The sequence below is a fragment of the Macrobrachium rosenbergii genome, chromosome 16, assembly GCF_040412425.1.
Source record: "Macrobrachium rosenbergii isolate ZJJX-2024 chromosome 16, ASM4041242v1, whole genome shotgun sequence".
NCBI classification, from domain to species: Eukaryota; Metazoa; Arthropoda; class Malacostraca; order Decapoda; family Palaemonidae; genus Macrobrachium; species Macrobrachium rosenbergii.
The window spans coordinates 42,984,401-43,004,271 of NC_089756.1; the positions used below are offsets into that span (position 1 = coordinate 42,984,401).

The 19,871-nt window shown below is 38.0% G+C and overlaps 1 protein-coding gene across 3 annotated transcripts in view; it reads left to right on the top strand.

Annotated features, from left to right (window-relative positions):
- The window catches only part of LOC136847376 (vang-like protein 2), a 395,295-nt gene that overhangs the window by 340,686 nt on the left and 34,738 nt on the right, over nt 1–19,871 (top strand). The window contains exon 2 of one of the 3 annotated variants that reach the window (XM_067119007.1): nt 7,757–7,799. The exons of the other annotated variants lie outside the window; for them this stretch is intronic. The gene's annotated coding sequence lies outside the window, so the exon portion shown is untranslated. The remainder of the gene's footprint in view (nt 1–7,756; nt 7,800–19,871) is intronic. 3 annotated transcript variants of the gene reach the window in all.

Here is a 19,871-nt window from a genome sequence, read left to right on the forward strand (position 1 = left end):
CATGAAATTTTTCGGATTCTGGGGCTTCAGCATATGCATATGAATTACTTGAATTTCTAATTTGTTGTCTCTTTGTTTTGAGGAATGTAAGACAGAGGTTGGTGACTTACTTTTTCATTATAGTGGTTAATATATTGCATAGCGGTCGTGCAATATATTTGTATATATATGTTTGTGTGTGTGTATATATACATGAATATATATATATATATATATATATATATATATATATATATATATATATATATATATATATATATATATATATATATATATATATATATATATATATATATATATATATATATATATATATATGTTTATGTATTTATGTATATATTGGTAAGTATGTACATATAGACAGGTAGCTAAGTAGGTGGACAGATAGATGGAAGTCACTGTTTCGGCGGTTATTCTCATCATCAAGTTATTTTCGCATTGTCTTCTTCCTGTTGCAGGTCTTGTTGTTGTTGTTGTTGTTGCTGGTGATGGTGGTGATGTTGGCGTTTGTAGTGCTGTTTATCCCTTTGTTCCTTTTGTTGATGTCATTGTTCTGAAAATGTTTGGCTTGAAGTTGGTCTGAATTTGCTGCACCCTCACGTAACTTTGACACCCTCTCTCTCTCTCTCTCTCTCTCTCTCTCTCTCTCTCTCTCTCTCTCTCTCTCTCTCTCTCTCTCTCTCTCTCACATGCATACTCACTTCCGGATAGTGTATATTTCTTCCATTTCCAGATTTCTACTATACCAGATATCTTTTTTCATAGTTTTATTTATTTTGCTCTTTCGCGTCATTTTGTATTTGTGTAGTCGTAAGTTTTTAAGTGCAACAGATTAAGATCTTTTACTTTTTACTTCAGGGGTAGTATTGCACACTTATTCCTTTTTTATTTAATAGACTTTCTTTCTATGTATTCGGTAGCGTTTCTGCCATTACCAGTGGAAACTACAACTGCTGCGTTATGTATTCATATATGCTCATGTTAATTACATGAATTAATGTGTTTGGTTAATGTTTAGACTTTAGAATGCTAGGTGAATGGCTCTCACCTTCCAGCTCTCAAGAAGAAAATTGGTGTTTAGTATCTTCAGAAGGTCTTCTATTTTTTTTTTTTTATATTTATCTGAACCGATGAGTTTGTTAAGTGTGCATGTAACAGAATAAAAAAGACCAATGAATTAATTTACCGAATTTTCTGCCATTTTTAATCAAAAGACAAAAAAAAAAAAAAAAAAAAAAAATTTTAGTGTGTCCTCTATCAACATTTTTGAGGATTACAGTTCTTCACCAGATTTAATGTCGAATGTTTCAAAGGCGTCTGTAAAGATCTGGTAATCAGTGTGGACTGTGCAGTGCATGACTTCAGCATCTTGCATTTCGATTATCTCTGAAAGAAACCTTGGAGATGTAATTGTGTCCCGCCCGTTACCTCGGTACCATTCACTTCGAATTTCCCGAGAAGAAATCGTCAAGATCTCCCAGTCATTGTTTACAGTTTAGGCAGAGTCTGCAGCGAATAGACACACGGAGTGGATGCTGTAGAGGCACGCGAGTCTAACGAGAAGCTGGCGATTAGAATTCTACCTGGGCTTCGAATTAAAGAACCTTGTCGGAGATTAGCCCCTCTTAGAAGTCACCTGTAACCTCGAGAAGACGATTTTGTGTTGCTCTGTTCGCCTGATTTGTTTTAACTCTTCTTACCTTTTTGTTTAAAAGTCGAAATCTCTTATCTGACCATTTTGACTCCGAAAATGATATAGAGTGAATCAACGAACCGGGCGTAAATTGTAATATTTTGTATACAGTGAAAAGTTGATTATTAACTATTGAAGATACGTGTATTTTTTTTCTAGTATGTCATAGTAACCGTTAGCATTTGGAAAATTCACGAAAACTCAGTGTACCTTCTAGAATTAAGTCTGCTCTTAGAAATAACGGACAGTAACATGTGTTCGCAGGTAGGTATGCTGGCAGCGGGCGATTGGTAGATTTACAAAGTGAGCGTAAGTTTTATCTGACTTATAACCCGACCTCCTTAAGGGGCATATTCATTTTCCTGTTTTCTTTCTAGCCTGGGCTAGAGAAGGGCATTAGGATGCAGTCCCATTGCCTTTTCCTCCTGAAAAAATACATCGCGGTGGATTATATAGGAATAATAATGCCCCTTTTGCTATCCGATCAGGGTGAAAACTTATACTCTCGTGCCAGGGTTTTTTTTATGACTTCTATTCCAGTGATTCAGACGATCGTCCTCTACGTACGGTACTGAGCAAGGTCTAGAGATCTAGACTTGGTGCAGAGATCCCATGGGGATAAGCTCGTAATCCTTGAGTTACTCTAAAGGGGGCTATATTGTCAAACAGTAGAGAGAGAGAGAGAGAGAGAGAGAGAGAGAGAGAGAGAGAGAGAGAGCATACATTTTGCTCTTTTTGTCTGAAAGGGTGTCGATTCTGTGTAATCGATGCTGTGTGATTATGAAAAATATACAAAATATACTTCTATTTAAATCAGGAACAGTTGATTTTGTGTCTATTCTATATTTCCTGTAGAATGTACCATCTCTATGGAGTTGGGTGGTTACACAAGGCCAATGAGAATTGGGTTACCTCGTCGAGGCCCTTCGTTGAGAGAGAGAGAGAGAGAGAGTTTTGCTTTTATCTTCGTAAGTGCGTCACTTCTCCAGCCGTCATGAAATCCTCCGAAATATACATGCATTAATTCAGTCACGTCCCCAGTGTTTTTATCCGACTACCCCGGGAAGCCTGGGCGTTTATTTTAGGAGAGGTGAGGTTTGTATACAGGTCCTACTAATATTATTGAATATTCTCTTACAGCAAACATAGTTAGGTAAATGTTTGAAGAAGTGTGCCTGACAGGTCCCTAGCAAAAAGCGCGTCACTTGCGAGAGATGTACCCAGGTGGCTATGTCAATTCCCACGTCCTGAGGTGTGATTTTTAGGAGTTTGCTTTAGAGGTTTTCTTCGTGTATTTTTTGGAAAAGCACCTTGGGACGTCTAGGCGTCCAAAATTATCTCGGCGTAGTTTTGGCTGTTACCAGTGTCCTCGGGTTTATCCAAGTTTTTTCTCTCTCAAACCAGCTGAGATTGTTTTCGTTTCATGAAAAGTTAGATTTTTTTTTTCGCACACTTTACTGTCGAACAGTAAGTCTGGGGAGCTCGAATTTCTGTAAACCAACTCCAGCTCGTACTTGGTTACCGAACTGAAATGCAATATCCCGGAAGCTATCAAATTAAATCTTGCCTCTCCCACCTAACTTCCTCCCAATCCCTCTCTCCTTCCCTCCCTCCCTCCTCGTCTTCATACCTGATTTGAGGTGTCCACCCCAAAAGCCAAGGCTCCCTCCTCCTCCTCCTCCTCCTCCTCCTCCTCCTCCTCCTCCTCCTCCTTGTTGGTGGGTGTTGCTTTAGCGAGGAGACTATTAGGTACAGACGATGGAGTGCCAAGTAGTGCCTCTCCTGTGTCTCCTTTGATTTCGATGCCAGATCCTCAGGTAGTCTATTATTGGCTTTCTTAATCGGTGTGGTGGATTAACACCTGGAGTTAACGGATCATTCCTATTGACCTTCAGTCTCTGCAATCGGGGCAATACCCGGATACAACAATTGATCCTCAGGGGCGTTTTCTCCTTTGCATTGTGCAGTCACTTCAGTATTAACGGGTCCCCCGGGTCTCGGCTCCTCTAGTCCGCTGTCAGTCCTGCTAGAAGCCCAGGTAGGTTATTTTTCCAATTTAAAAGCGGACGATTTTGTTTCAAAGAGCAGGATGTTTGGACGGAAATAAACTTTTTCCTTCGGTGTAAGACATTCAGAATGCAATGCCTAGCATCAGCCGTTACTATGCGGGGAATGTTGTCTTAAGCAAAACTGCAGGGAAGCGCGCCGTTCCCTCCTAGGACAGCAGATCCCACGATGCATGGGTATATTGCCTGGAGGTTATCGCTCCCGCTGGCTTTCTTTCTTCTTTCTGTCTTACTTGATATGGGTGGAGTAGATTGCTTAGATAAATAAATATATATAAATATATATATACATATATATACATTATACATACATATATATATGTATATGTATATACATACATACACATTATATATATATGTGTGTATGTGTATGTATATATATATATATATATATATATATATATATATATATATATATATATATATATATATATATATAAACGTATATAAATCATACATAGATCTATAGGATATATATATATATATATATATATATATATATATATATATATATATATATATGTACATATATATATAATCGTATACCAATCATGCGCACATCTAGGATAAATTTATAATGGAAGTAACAAGTATATATTTGCAGTATGTTTTTATAATCACACATTGCAGATCCCTCTGATAAAAAAACTAAAAACGCATAAGAGAAAAAGGCAGAGACTACCAGCATTTATTTTCTTACGACTTTTATGACCTTGCCAACCCATCAGAGACTGAAGTCATAAGATTAGTTTTATTGTATTCGTTGAAGTGAGAGCGAGCGTGGGAGGGGGAGGTTTGTTTTTCTAAGGGACGTTAAAGAAAAGGCATTGTTTTGAAGCAGCTGTCCATCGCTACAGCAGTAGCGGACGGAAAACATTCTTCTATTGGTGATGTCCATGTTTTAACGTTAAGCGTTTTTTTTTCTCTTTCTCAGCAGTTAACATGTCTCCAGTAAGATTCCCGTACGTACTGAAGTGGCATCAATAGCTTAGTCTTTGATTCGATTTTTTTTATGAGGTTGACCTCGTACGTTTTACCTAGTGTTTGTTGACTTAGAACCATTTAGGCTAGGCGTAATTGGAGTCACTGGTTGATCAGAAGTTTCACACACTTTGACTCGAACTTAAGTAACTATATATATATATATATATATATATATATATATATATATATATATATATATGTATATATATATATATATATATATATATATATATGTATATATATGTGTGTATATATATATATATATACATATATATATGTATATATATATATTACTGGTCACTTTTATATATACCAGTGAAGTTAAGAAGGCATTTTTGTCAATGAAATTATATATATATATATATATATATATATATATATATATATATATATATATATATATATATATATATATATATATATATATATATATATATTTACATAATTTTTGTACATAATTTTTCGTAGGGTGATTTTTCATCATATGAATGATGGATGAAGCATTAACTTTTCTGACTTTTTTTTTTTTTTTTTAAGAACAGCCCCTTCTCATAACAAGTGTAGTTAATGTCATGCACTGCTGTAAACCGTTGTTGATTGTTTGTATATAATTGTGTTGAAAGTAAGTTTGTTCTGCACAGATGCTTTTACGTGTCCCCTAGAGCAACTGCGCTTTAAATCTCAAACGACACTCAAACCCACATTAAATGTGTTGTGGAGAATATCGTCTGTTATTTGTTGTGGTGAATATTGCTAAAAATCTCATTTCATGAGTTTTAATCAGTTACATAGCATTACTCTCTCTCTCTCTCTCTCTCTCTCTCTCTCTCTCTCTCTCTCTCTCTCTCTCTCTCTCTCTCTGTTATTCAGTAGAGTGTGAGGGGTGGAAAAGAGATTGAAATGATATCTCTGATATACTCATCTAGGCCTCCCGGTTAAAAAAACTTCGGTGGGGAATGTAAGTAATGTAATTGACCTTCGCCTACACCAACGCCTACGTACAGTACGTCCTTGTACTTTATTATCCGGCCTTAGATACATCGTTCCTGTAGTTATTTATTATCTAGCCTAAGATACATCGTTCCTGTAGTTATTTGACAGTGAAATATTATCCTTTCTCGATCTAGAATAGAACAGGTGTCAGCCATTGAAACATTCCGATTGTATATTACTGTACACGTATAGTTAAGATAATCTAACAAAAATAAGTGTTAGTTACTGAAACGTAATACATTAACTTAACAAAAGTAAGTGTCATTTGCTGAAACATAATGCGCTGACTTGACAAAAGTAAGTGTTATTTGCTGAAACATAATTCGCTGACTTGACAAAAGTGACTGGCTGTTACTGAGACATATGCGCTGACCTGTCAAAAGTAAGTACTAGTTACCGACATGCGCCTGTACGCAATTATATATAAAAAGAAAAACAAATGACTCTCTCAGCTAGATGCGACAAGGAACTTACTCATATCGCGGATCTCGAATAGGCTTCTTCCTTTAAAATGTGACGTGAACTGCGGAGATTCGGTGTTTTTTTCAAGTTTATGTACCGGGCGTCTGCGTCGCTTTATGGGAACGAAGGTTCCTGTTTGGGAAACCATGAATTTGTGTATTTAGTTTTACTCATACATTTTTAAATCCTTGGCATTTGTTTTTGCGACGACTTCTTATTCCGCTAGAGAATGAGTCAGACTAGATATATCTGTCATATTTGTAACTGTAACGCTTTAGTCAAGAAATCTATTTTTCATGTCCGACAAAAGCAACGATCGACGTATTTGCTGATTTAGATATTCAAAAGTAAAGGTCGAAGTGCCCTACCTAGTCCATGCCATTTGGGAATGATAACAAGGTCAGAATAGAAATTAATTTTAGTTTAAATCCAAATTGAAACTATAACTTGGCACATATTTTTATCCTTAAAAGCACCATCCTCATTATTGAAAATTTATTTACCTCGCTTCGGGTGAGGTAAATAAGTTCACTGAATTGCATGTTCTGTTCTCATTAATCTTCAGCTCTTCGTAATTGCTCCCTGGGGAGAGTTTGCTCCATTAAACAGGGACCCCGGCGTCGCTTCCACAATAGCGAGAAATTAGCGTTACGCTTAAAGACTCCGTAATAACATCACCAGCATCCCATTCTGCAGGAAGGCGAACGGGGCGCCAGGGTTGCATGATGCTGGAAATGGATATTAATGGTGCATGGCGCGTGAAATGTATATAATGTTCTGAACGTTTGGAGGAGTAAGTTACTGTCCTGCCGAAGGTGATTGTGAATTCGGTTAATTGTTGATGAGCTCAGGTATGAGTGAGGAGTGGCTGATGTCATCACTGTATCACAAGACGTCTGCTGGTCTGGGTACAAGGATTCTAAAGAGGCAATGTTTAGTTTAGCGTTTAGGGGATTTTATTAAGATATCTTAGCATGTATGTGTAGAAAGACTCTCTCTCTCTCTCTCTCTCTCTCTCTCTCTCTCTCTCTCTCTCTCTCTCTCTCTCTCTCTCTCTCTCGTGAAATATTAACCGAGGGTACGAAACATTTATTTTTCATTTACTGCATACCTTTTTTTCGTGTTTGGGAGAACAGAATTAATTGGTGATTAATCTTTATTATCCGCCTCTACTTATCCCCATCTGTACCCCATTGTTTGTTTTCCCCCATCATTTTCTTTTGTAAGTTTTAAGTTCTTTTTCTTTTCCTTTTTAAAACTATTTTTTCTGCAACAGAAGATGTTCGCTCACATAAGTCGTTTTATGACTTGTCATTGTCATCCCGTGCGTGTTGTCTAACTTTGTATTATTATTATTATTATTATTATTATTATTATTATTATTATTATTATTATTATCGCATAAATTTTATCGCTATTTGAATGATTTTATCTTTCCTTACTGTATTTGGTTTTTATTGTAAAATTAAGTTTTATATCAATTTGTTTTATGGACCTTATGTATACCTATGATATTTGGTATGATTTTTTTATTAAAGTTTTTATTTTTCTATTGCAGGTATAAAGCATAGCCACATCATCATGGTGTCTCGAGTATAGCAGTGAGTAGGATATATTTTAATTTCACTTTCGATTTTAATTGAGTAATGATAGTTTTATGTTTTTAGAAAGGTTTTGTTGCAGTATTTTTTTATTATTATATTAGCTCTGAATTACTAATGTCCTTAGATTATTACTATTAATAAGTTAATTTTGATAAAATCTTTACCAAAGATTTTGATGACCTCGGAGTAATGTCAAAATTGAAACGTCCCAATTTAAAGCTTAAAAAGAAAACTGGCACACCAAATTATTTTGTGAAGGCTGGGAGTTTTATATCTACAAGTCAAGTTTAACTGTCATGCAATTTAAAGCCATAAACACTAACATCACTCCTGTGAGAATATAATGCATTTTGGAATGCTTTTCCCTCAGGAAAAAATTCAAATGCACTACTGCCTTATAAAGAGGGAACAGTGTTCTTGCACTTCGCCTCCTTAGTTGAAATTCATATTGTATATTAGATGTGTATGAGCCCAAATTAAATGGGCAAATACTTGTCAGCCCAAAGATGAAGTGCATTAAAGAGAAAAACATCTCCCTGGTCCCAATTTACGTCGAGCGGAGTCGCCGTTTTGTCCGCCGCGACAAGAAATAAACGACTTGTTTCCATAAGAGTCGGAAATCTCAGGTCGAAATAAGCAATTGGCCTCTCGCGAACGCAGCCCTTAATAATGGAGTTAGCAAGCGGCCTGACAGGTCATTAATAGAACAATAGCGCTCATAAATAGCCCGTCATGTTTTCTAATAAGGAGTGGCAATCCACGGACTCGGGAACGTGTGCCCGTTTTGTTTTGGACGAAACTATGTTTGGATCGATAACCGGCCGTTAATGCTGGGCTGCTGTTCAACAGCATAATGAGGTTGATTAAGGGACACTTAGAAGGGTATGTGATCCTCTCTCTCTCTCTCTCTCTCTCTCTCTCTCTCTCTCATATACATTCACACACGTGCATGGCTCGTTGAAGCACGTTATCTCTCTATACGCAAACACGTTTTTTTTTAAATAATTCTCTCTCTCTCTCTCTCTCTCTCTCTCTCTCTCTCTCTCTCTCTCTCTCTCTCTCTCTCTCTCTCTCTCTCTCTCACTTTGTTGGAGAATCTCATACGCTTGTTGGAGCTCTCTCTCTCTCTCTCTCTCTCTCTCTCTCTCTCTCTCTCTCTCTCTCTCTCATATACATTCACACACGTGCATGGCTCGTTCAAGACACGTTATATCTCTCATACGCAAACACGTTTTTTGAAAATAATTCTCTCTCTCTCTCTCTCTCTCTCTCTCTCTCTCTCTCTCTCTCTCTCTCTCATACCTCGTTGGAGAATCTCATACGCTTGTTGGAGAAGCTCTCTCTCTCTCTCTCTCTCTCTCTCTCTCGATCCGTTGAGGGCTTCTTTGTTTGTGAGGAATGCGCTAATTTAGCTTGCATTATATAAAATCCGGTTTTGTATTTCTCGTGGCTCTCTAATGTTGTTCATTTGGTCCAGTTTTGTAACTTCTCCAGGTTTGCGAAGGGCAATTTGCTATTTTTTTCATTTGTATCTGCTGAATATTTTGTTAAGTAGGTTATACAGAATCTGACTCTGTTGGGGAATGTTATGAAGTAGATAATTGATTATAGGAATGTTTCGAATCTGTTTTGGCTTTTTGTTAATTAGCTGTCAGCCAAATCATTTGCATAGAATGTAGATCTGTCTAAAACTTCTAAAATTCTCTGGTATTTCTTTTTCCACATTACGTGTTCATTCATTCGAAATCAGTAGCCAGCATTTTTCGGGATTAATATCAGATATATATGAATATAGGGAAAAGACTTTGGATTTTTACAGCCATTTAAATATTTCAAATTTTGGGGAATATTTTTGTTTTTCTTTTAAAATGCACTTTTAAAAATTCACTTTTAATTATTCATATATCAGAATATTTTTTTTTTGGTGAGGACTGCTAACACGTTCATTCCGTGACCCATCTCTTTTCAATATTTTGAATTAGTTTGTTGGTTGCTTAAGAGTCCGTTTGAACCTCTTCGCTGAGAATGTTAACCTTTCGTATCTTCAGTCGACTGAATCTCATTCAGACCTTTCAGGTTTTTTCCGTTTGTTAACCAAGGTTCTTGAAATTCATTCATTTGTCCGTCTCCAGACGGCCCTGGCTTGTTGGTTTCACGCGATCTCAAGGGTTTGCCGTAAAACCTCCGTTGGTTCTGAAATCGCTGCGGATTAAAAAGCATTACTTCATGATCATGTGCTTACTTGACTGAAGTATTGTTATTTTATTCCTCTGCTCATACCTGATCCTGTTATGCATGCAGCGAATCGCTTTCGTGTTAGTAGTTTTAAAGAGAGAGAGAGAGAGAGAGAGAGAGAGAGAGAGAGAGAGAGAGAGAGAGAGAGAGAGAGAGAGAGAGAGAGAGAGATTTTCGGGGAGTATCATAAAACCGCTTAATTTATAGCTCTAGAAATTTAATTTTCATGTTTTTTAGTATATTTTAATGTTTGCTCGAATGGGCAGTATTTCATCTCGAACTGTAAGTGAATTATTTACAGGCAGTCCAACCTTCGTTGAGGCACATAAATGACCGAATGAAAATCACTCTTGATTATTATTTGGATCGAGGTAAAATGTTGAATGACTTTCAAGTCGCTTTGAGAATAGAAGTAGTAACTACTCTGTTTCATTTCCTGGAAGATGCACAAAAACTTTGAGATTGAAACCGGTGGTAATTACATGCAGGTAATAGTGGCATCTTAATGATGATTAAACGCAAGTTACACTTGCCTCGCTGATGAGAAAGCAAATTCATTGAAGCTTGGTGAGTCACCGTTAGCGTCTGAATTAACTCTTAAGCTTCTCGGACGCTTTGTGCGGAGATGAAGGGAAATTTTGAATGACAGGAGTCACTGGAGTTTGTGGAATCTTACTCACAAGATAGAAGAAGTGAGCGAGATCTTATACACAGGACTGGAATGGGTTATTAAGGGTTTCTCCAAGGGGACTGAAATATTTTTTTGCTTCTTTTGTCGGCCAAGAATTTCGGTGAATGTGAAAAAGAATGTTCAGCGATTTGCACAGTATTCATACTGCTTTCTGCCTTTTTCTTTTCATCCGTTTTCTTTCGTCTCTCCCCACCTTATCTGTCCAACTTTTCTAAATTTATATTTCTCCATTTTTCCCCTCTCATTGAAGAACTAATCCCCCACACGATCCTTAGGAGAGTCTGAAACTGTAGCCGAGTGATCTCAGTAAACTTCTTAATATAGTCGGTACCGTTCTCGGCTAGCACTCTGCAGGGCCCGCGTTCGAGTCTCCGGCCGGCCACTGAAGAATTAGAGGAATTTATTTCTGGTGATAGAAATTCATTTCTCGGTATAATGTGGTTCGGATTCCACAATAAGCTGTAGGTCCCGTTGCTAGGTAACCAATTGGTTCTTAGCCACGTAAAATAAATAATCCTTCGGGCCAGCCCTAGGAGAGCTGTTAATCAGCTCAGTGGTCTGGTTAAACTAAGGTATACTTACTTCTTAATAATAAGCATATATACATCCATGTAAATGAATTCCATTCGTGTGTGTGTATGCATGTATGTGTATGTATGTGTGTGTCCGCGCACATATGGATGGGTGGGTTTGCACGAACGTATGCATATTGGAACGGAGAGTCGTGTGGGGGTGTGTGTTGGGGTTGGGGTAGGGGTGGGGGTAGGGTATATGTGAACATGTGCATGCTGTAACGAGAGTTTCATGTACGCTGTAAAAACTAGTATCCTTTGTGTTGCTGTATACCTGTTCTTTTTTATGTAAATTATGAAGACTTTTTAGTGCCTTTAACTTTATGTGAAATTTGCATGATATGCTTTTAAAGTATATAACTTTTAAAGGTTCTTAAGAGTTCTTGATTATAATATTTGATTATAGTCAGAGTTCCTTCAGGTCGACAGTTGTAGCTATTTGTCGCTAATTAGGTATCCTGTGGCTTACATCGTAATTCAAAGTATATTCGAAGCATATGTCTTGGTCTTCAGACGTATATAAGGAGCATATGCTTCAATATGAAGACTCATGGAGCATGTCACCATACCGGTTTGCTGCTGTAATTTTTTATAATTTTTTTATGTCATTATTTAATTATATATGTCTTACGGTCGGCAGTTTTCTTTTTCTTACGCCCCAGGAACAGAAATATACATAGGCTGGTTCAGCCTATGTACATTTCAAAGAAACCAAATAAATCTTCAAGCATATGGACGAACGAGTTCGACTCCATTAAACATACTTTCGACGAGAAAAGGTGGGCACAGCCCGCCAGAAATTCTCTTAAACAAGTCGATGGATTTATGGTCTTCCATTGGAACATCTACAGTATTCAATGGCTGCTAATTGACATATTGATATACATTAACCTGGCGTTGCGAAGCCAGCATCAGAAGGGCGCACAGGGCCATTCAGCCTTCCTAGGCTTAGCCACGCACCTCACTAGGTCAATTCTTTCTCTTTATTTATTGGGAGGATAACCATTCAGTACACATCCGCAGTCTTGGGAGATTAGGATGGCCACACTGGCTAGTATTTTCGTGGAGTAATAAATCCCACTGCCAACAATAGACAGGTGGAGCAACATTGAAAGCTAGTAACCGGAGTTACTAGCTAACACGAAGGCTATCCGGTTGTGAGCCCGTAATGCTTAAGAATACATGTAGATCTCATAGACTAACGTTGTCCTCTCTCTCTCTCTCTCTCTCTCTCTCTCTCTCTCTCTCTCTCTCTCTCTCTCTCTCTCTCTGTGTGTGTTTGCGTAACGCGATCGGGGATTTGTATTCTCTCTCTCTCTCTCTCTCTCTCTCTCTCTCTCTCTCTCTCTCTCTCTCTCTCTCTCTCTCCTTTGGTATAATTCTGAAGTCAGAAATAACATTATTGCTTTCAATAACTGTAAAAAATAAAATTTAAGTCCAGGCATGGAAGCCTACCTCCAGAGAGGTAGAACCAATCTGTAGCTAATCTCTGGCTTCTGTGTACAGTAGCTTTATTAGTCATTTGTATGCTGAAACAACCTTAAGACTTGCAAATGTCTAATTAGGGATTTATGCCAACTACGAGATTAGGCAGTCATATGTTCGTTAGTGACGTGAAATGTTTTATTATTTCTTCTTCAAGTCATCGATTCTGTTAGTGTTCATTGTAGTAAGTTAGTTATCTAAAGCTGCAGTTTTAGTTTAGGAATACTTGCTACGAAATAGGTAACGTTCCTTGATTGGTTCATGTTTCCCATTGCTTTGTAGCTCTTTACCTTAATACGAAGGACAGAAATAAGTGTCAGGTGTATTTAATTCCATTTTGAGGTCGCGCCTGTATATGACGCAGGAAGATTATTTCCACACAGAAATCCCGCCCGGACCTGAGGTCAATCGTTTACCCTAGAAGGAGTGCCACGGCTGTGGGATTTTTTCCTCTCTCCATCATGGCAACCTTTTGTCGGCGTCTTTTGTAATTCGTCGTCGACGTCGGCAGATTCGAAACGGGCTTGTATGGGCGAGGGTAATAATGTTCTCCACTTCGGCTTGAAAATTTGACTGTGAAATAGGGCCCGGTCACTCAGCCTCCGACGCACCTGCCATTCGGTAATCATTCTTCAGGCAAGAAATAGTTGATTCGGTTGCTCTTGTGAAAGTAGATTTGCCAAGGTTTGTGTAATTAACATACCTTTGAGGTAGGGGTGGGGAGAAGCGGGGTATGGGGGAGGGTCATTTGGTGGCAGGAGGTGTCGCAAGGAATCCCCTAATGGAGAGAGACCTTGATTACCCTCTGTCGTCCTAATAGCAGGATATATACCTTCAGGGATGATCCCAACCCCCTCCCTTCCCCTCCTTCCCCTCCCTACCCCTTCACACTCCTTTCCTGGATCTCCTTCCCACTCCTTCTCCCAGCAGTATACCCTCTTCTCCCTCTCCCCCCCGCGTGTCTCCCCACCACCATTTTCCAATCGTCGTCAGCCAGTTTTTGTCTTGGGTCATCTCATGAACTCGAGGAAGGGTCGAGTAAGTTCAACTATTAGGGTGTCGATGACGGAGGTTTATTCAATATTTGGCTGTGGAGTCGATTGCTGGGAGATGGTCAGAATAAAACTTTAAGTGTATTATTTTTTCCGTTCTGTTGTTTGACGGGTGTAACGTTTATTTTCTATTTTATTTTTATTTTTAATTTTGAGGCGCCATGATCACTTTGCCTTAGTACTTATATAGTCCCATGGGTGCGCTTCAGTTAATCTTTACTCAATTTTTATTTCTATCTTTTTGTAACTCTGTCTTCCATATGCCCATTCTGTGCAGTAAAATCTTGTCAGATAAGGTAATTGTCGAGTGACTGTAATTCCTGAATGATTTATTGTGGATTTTAACTATTACCTTTGTTTTTCCGCCATTCGTGTAATTTGAAAGATGTCCGAGAAGGTTTAAAATGTTGTAGCCTACATATTCTAAATAAATGAAGTTTCCGTAAGATATTTAGCTTGGAAAAATATTGGGGATAAAATCGAACATTTATTTTATTGCATGTTTGAAAAGTTCTGTAAATGGAGAAGTTAGAATTTTAACTTCATTTGATGTTGCTGTTGCCCATCTATTTCACGTTCGAATTTAATGGAGTTTCGTCAGACATTTTCTCCCTCTTCTGTAGAATTGTCTGCAATAATCTCCCTTTTTTCCAGTTATTGAATTATTTTTATGCTGCTATCATTTCTAAGCAGTGGCAACATTGCAGTGTTGACTAATTGCAAAGAGACCAGTAAAGTCAGTAGTTTAATAGTAGCCTTGGCAGTAAGATTGATCCGCTGGCTTTTTGTGTAGACACAGTCTCTGGTAATGTTTTACCTGCAGTTCTATGACGATGGATTCCTTCGCTTTTCTGTAGCTTTTAAGACGCAGTAATTCGATTGGTACAGCGAAACACAGATTTTTACAAAATGATAGAGAAAGTGTTGCTTGTTTTTGTTGGTTGGGGTATCTTTTACCCTGTAGTGTCTTTGGTCGAAAGGCTTAGGCTGTTCGTTAGCAGTAATGATATCGACTCGATAAGTCCACCGTAAAAGCCAGTGAGTGTAATTGATTCCCTTTGATGTACTTAACAGCACCTTGGTGGCACCCAGGTGTTGGCACTCACGGCCGTAGGGGAATGCTCAAAAACCGGAACAGTGCCAGAAGATATCGCATTCCCCGTTAATATTACCCTTCTGGTCGTGCCGGACAATATTGTAACCCCAAGTATTTCTATTCAAGACGGAGCGTGTTCAGAACGCGTTGGCGTTGGAAGAACGCGTTAGAACACGTTGGGATTGCAGATGTTCCTTGATGTATCCGCCTTTTTCTGATGCTTAGCCAATCCCTGATTATAATCTATGGGAAGATCAAGAGAATCCCTCTCCCCGTATGCTTCGTGATTGCATTCCACAAAGATCTTGATTTTTTCCCTCGCTCCCCACTTTATATATAAATATACATATCTATACATACGCACACACACATATATATAATATATATACGTATATATATATTTATATATATATGTATGTATATATACTGTATATACAGAGAGAGAGAGAGAGAGAGAGAGAGAAAATATCTAATACTTACGAAATATATTAATTGTATTTTATGCATATTATTATTATTATTATTATTATTATTATTATTATTATTATTATTATTATTATTATTATTATTCAGAAAATAAACCCTGTTCATTTGGAACAAGCCCACAGGCGTCATTGACTTGAAATACTAGCTTCTAAAGAATATAGTGTTCATTTAAAACAAATAACAGGAGGTAACGGGAAATACAGAAAGAAGAGATCACTTATTAAAATAGAAAAAAACAAATTGACAAATTACTATATAAATAGTTTAAACTGTAGGTAAATTATTAAAATGCAGGGAGGATTGTATTAGGTTAATAATATATTACATCTTCGCTTGAACTCTGAAGTTCCAATTGCATGACATCCTCAGGGAGACCGTTCCACAGACCAACGGTGTGAGGAATAAAGGACCTCTGGAACTGAGAAGTTCGACAGCGAGGCATATTTGCTGCATGTTGGTGCTGGTGTTCAGCAAATCTGATTGCTCTCGGCAGGAAAAGCGGGGATCAGGGATCATTCATGAATATAGAAGATCTCCGTTAAAATACAACTTATGAAAAATGGACAAACAAGAGACCATCCGTCGATGGTCCAAGTAACCTATATATGTACACGACCCTTCTTTGGCTTTTCGCTTCGGTCCATCCACAAGGATTGCAATTAGTTACAGAAAACTAGCACACCCCTGAGAGAAAGAGACGGCCGGAGAGAGATTACCTGAGCATTTGTTTCACACCTCTGGGTAAGGTCTTATCACGCCATGAGAGAGAGAGAGAGAGAGAGAGAGAGAGAGAGAGAGAGAGAGAGAGAGAGAGAGAGAGAGGGTGTCCGAGTCATCCCAGCTTTGAGAAAATGCTTATTATGCAAACGACATTCATGCATGTACAAAAGGAGAGAGAGAGAGAGAGAGAGAGAGAGAGAGAGAGAGAGAGAGAGAGAGAGAGAGAGATAGAGAGAAAGAGAGAGAGAGAGATCCGATTCTTCCCAACTTTTAAAAAATATATTATGCATACGACATTCATGCATATACAGAGAGAGAGAGAGAGAGAGAGAGAGAGACAATTCTTCCCACCTTAAAGGAAGTCTATATTATGCCTACGACATTCATGCATATACATAAGGGGAGAGAGAGAGAGAGAGAGAGAGAGAGAGAGAGAGAGAGAGAGAGAGAGAGAGAGAGAGAGTGATATCCAATTTCTTCCACCTTAAAGAAAGTCTATATTATGCTTATGAAATTCATGCATATACATAAGGAGGCAGAGAGAGAGAGAGAGAGAGAGAGAGAGAGAGAGAGAGAGAGAGAACACGTGATATTCGGCGTGTGGCTCTTTCCATTTTACGACCACCGTCGGTTCGAATCACTTCCATTATTTTTTTTTCTACTTCTTGATCTTTTAACCCACACAGCAGAAAGCGGTTTTTGTGGGACGACCATCCCTTAGGTGACGCCGCTTTTGAGTATGGAATGAGAGTGAAAGGATGCGCGCTGAGTGTGAAGCTTTTTGAAATGTGAAAATAATTTTAACATATATAATCTTTATCGGGAATTTTTTTCGTTCAAAATTAACCTCGCTGATTTTTGATACTCAGATCATTTGCAGTATATTGATGCCGTATGTTAAGCTTTATTATTTTTTGTTTATGAGTATAGAACGATTTTAAAAGTAATTAGTATTGAAATGTTTTAGTTTACTTTTTGGAGCTTTTTAAATGAGCCGTTATACGAAAAGCAAAAAATGTGTATGTGTGTTTGTGCGTGTGTAAAATCTGATTGTATGTATGTATGTACGTGCATGCATTCACAACTACTTGTTTAATTATTCTAACTTACATGTCAGGTAAGAGAGAGAGAGAGAGAGAGAGAGAGAGAGAGAGAGAGAGAGAGAGAGAGAGAGAACCACATTCTCCTAATTTAAACATAGAGGTTACCGGTGAATACTCAAAGCAGTAATTGTCGTCGTCATCTACTTTCAAAAATTTCTTTTTTCTAGAAAGCAGTAACGCACAATCGATGCTCTGCAACGCTGCTCTTGCAACAAAGCACGAAGCATTCCGCTAACGAAGAATGGCATTCAAGGTTTGAATTACCTCTTGATACCATCGGATTTGGGAGAAAGTTTCGGAGACCCAAGCAACATCGTTATTATTATTTTCGTGTTCTCCCTCCTCGAACATTTCCCCTGACCCCAGAGCGGGAGCAGCCTAGCACCCCCCCCTCCCCCCTAAAAAAAAGAAATAAATAGACATTAGTTGCAGTCCGGTACCGTGTACCAGTGCTGGTCATTGTCGCAAAGCATGCATTGTTTTTGTTTTATTCTGTGATATTGTTTGCCAGTAGTTTGGTGTTACATTGTAATTTTTATATTATTTCCTTTTATGTTCGTTGATGATTTTTCAGAAGAACAATAGTGATTTTTTGTCTTTCAGTATCGCTTCTGCAACCTCTTACTTTCTCTTCCTGTGTGTTTACCCCAGTTCTGTGTGCGCTGCAAACATTTGGGTTTTTACCCTTTCTCGCAGAGGCAGTCTTCCTTCCTTTTATTTGTAAACGACAACCGCAAAGTTCTACAAGTCAAGCAAGAAACGTCTTGGTACACTGCTCGAGAAAAACGTCCTGTCTTCTGGCCAAGATGAAGACCTCGTCATGCCATCTTTCCAACGCTTTCACCCTTGGAATTTTACGTCTTCTGAATGCTCTTAAGAAGCCTGTGAGGTTTTTACTATGATCTTACTCTATTTTTTTCATTTCTTCGCAATAATAATTTATGAATAAACCTACTTCACTGAGAATTAAATCTATGCCAAGTTGAAATAAAAAATGGTTCTTTACACTCTTCGTTCAGTACTCATGTCACGTCGTTTTCTGCCGTAACCATTCATACGGAGATATTAGCATGCAAATTTAAAACTTCCTCTGCTTTAAGAAATGATTTAGTGCGTAACTCTAAAAAGAAAAAATAAAGTTTTGGTGTGGAAATTTGCCGAAAGATTTTATGGCTTTTCAAGATGAATTTTATGGGCGTAATTGCCGGCATCCGGGACCCTAGAACTCGAGGAAACTTAATGGAGGATGTTGTGGTTGTGTTGGTGGTGGAGAGAGGATGCTGTTGGAGAGGCGGAGGATACGAGGATGAGAAGAAGGGAAGATTGGAGGAAGGAATGCCGTTGGGAGGGCGGATAGAAGTGGGAAAGAATAGGGTCAATGGAATAGAAGTGTGAGGGGGTGTGATGTGAAAGGACGATGTTCGAGGGGAGACTATAATACGTTGAACGTGAGGATGTCGCTTTAGAAGAAAAATGGAAGGATGATAGGAGGAAGAGAGAAGGCGAAGAGATGTTCGGAGAGAACGTAAGGCGAATGGAGGGGATATTGGTAAAGCAAAAAAAAAAAAAAAAAAAAATAATAATAATAATAATAATAATAATAATAATAATAATAATAATAATAATAAATAAAATAAAAAAATTTTTAAGACGAAAGAGCAAAAGAAAGTGAAGGAAAGTAGAAGAAAATAGGTTTACGAAGATGAGAGAATGGGGATAACAGGGGAAGATAGTAATATCTGCACCATTTCAATAAGGCACAAAGACTCACTAGACGGACTATAAAGACAACTCAACAATATAAGTATATATAGGTTCAGATATTCCAGTTTTTTGGAATGGTATCATGAAAATTCCTGGCCGGAGATGTTTATGCCTTAGGCCTGGACACACCAGAATACTGTAAAACTTCTAAACGTACTCTACTTAATTGCCCAAATTACATAGTTTTATAAGATTCTTGATGATTACTGTGGTATTAGGTTTTTCAGTCTTGTTAGTCACTGGTAATGTCGTCTTTGCAGTCACCGAGATAGGATCAAACCAGTCACCAACTGGAGTGAAATGGATTGATAAAAAGTGTAGTACAGGAGACAAGAATAGATCCGTTACCGGTTTATACAATGGCTTAATCTTTGATACACCTAGCGATTGACGAGGTAAGTAATTTTGTGTACGAATGAGAAAGACAAAAACAGTAAAGAAGTAAATTTCATTTATATTTTCCCCTCTCTCTCTCTCTCTCTCTCTCTCTCTCTCTCTCTCTCTCTCTCTCTCTCTCTCTCTCTCTCTCATTATGTCCCACAAACCCTTCTGAGAAGATGAGTCGGCTTGTAATGGATATCATTAAGTGCATGCATTAAGTCTCTTAGCATGAGATAAAATTAATTTTAGACTTAGTCTGCGACACTGTCGCGACAGATTGTCGATTCTTGGTAACAGAGACGTCGTTGCAACAAAAGTTCGTTCCTGGAAATGAATGACATCATTATGCGGAATGCATGCGAGTTTTAGTGGCAGAATATGCAAGAGCGAGAATTGCAGTAGCGTCAGACTTATTAGGTTCCACTTTTCGTGTTGTTATTAAAGTGTAGAACTGAATTTTTTTTTATTCATGCTCTTTTCTGTA